The sequence below is a fragment of the Mycetomoellerius zeteki genome, unplaced genomic scaffold, assembly GCF_001594055.1.
Source record: "Mycetomoellerius zeteki isolate Tzet28-1 unplaced genomic scaffold, Tzet1.0 scaffold209, whole genome shotgun sequence".
NCBI lineage: Eukaryota > Metazoa > Arthropoda > Insecta > Hymenoptera > Formicidae > Mycetomoellerius > Mycetomoellerius zeteki.
Window position 1 is genome coordinate 1 of NW_017257054.1, and position 259 is coordinate 259.

Sequence of the window (259 nt, forward strand, 5' to 3'; positions counted from 1 at the left end):
ATTATAATATAGATTGTAAGAAGTAATATGGGTGGGTAATGTAGGTGTAGTGTGATTTATGGTATGGGTTGCTAAATTATTTTTGTTTTAATGTTAGAAATTTGGATTTAATTTTCTTGAATAAATTTACAATTTATTACTTAAGTCAGACATAACATTGTTTAGGAATCTTTGTGGTTTTTTAATTTGTGTATATTATGAATAAATGATTATTTTCTACAAATCATAAAAATATTGGTATTTTGTATTTTATTTTGGC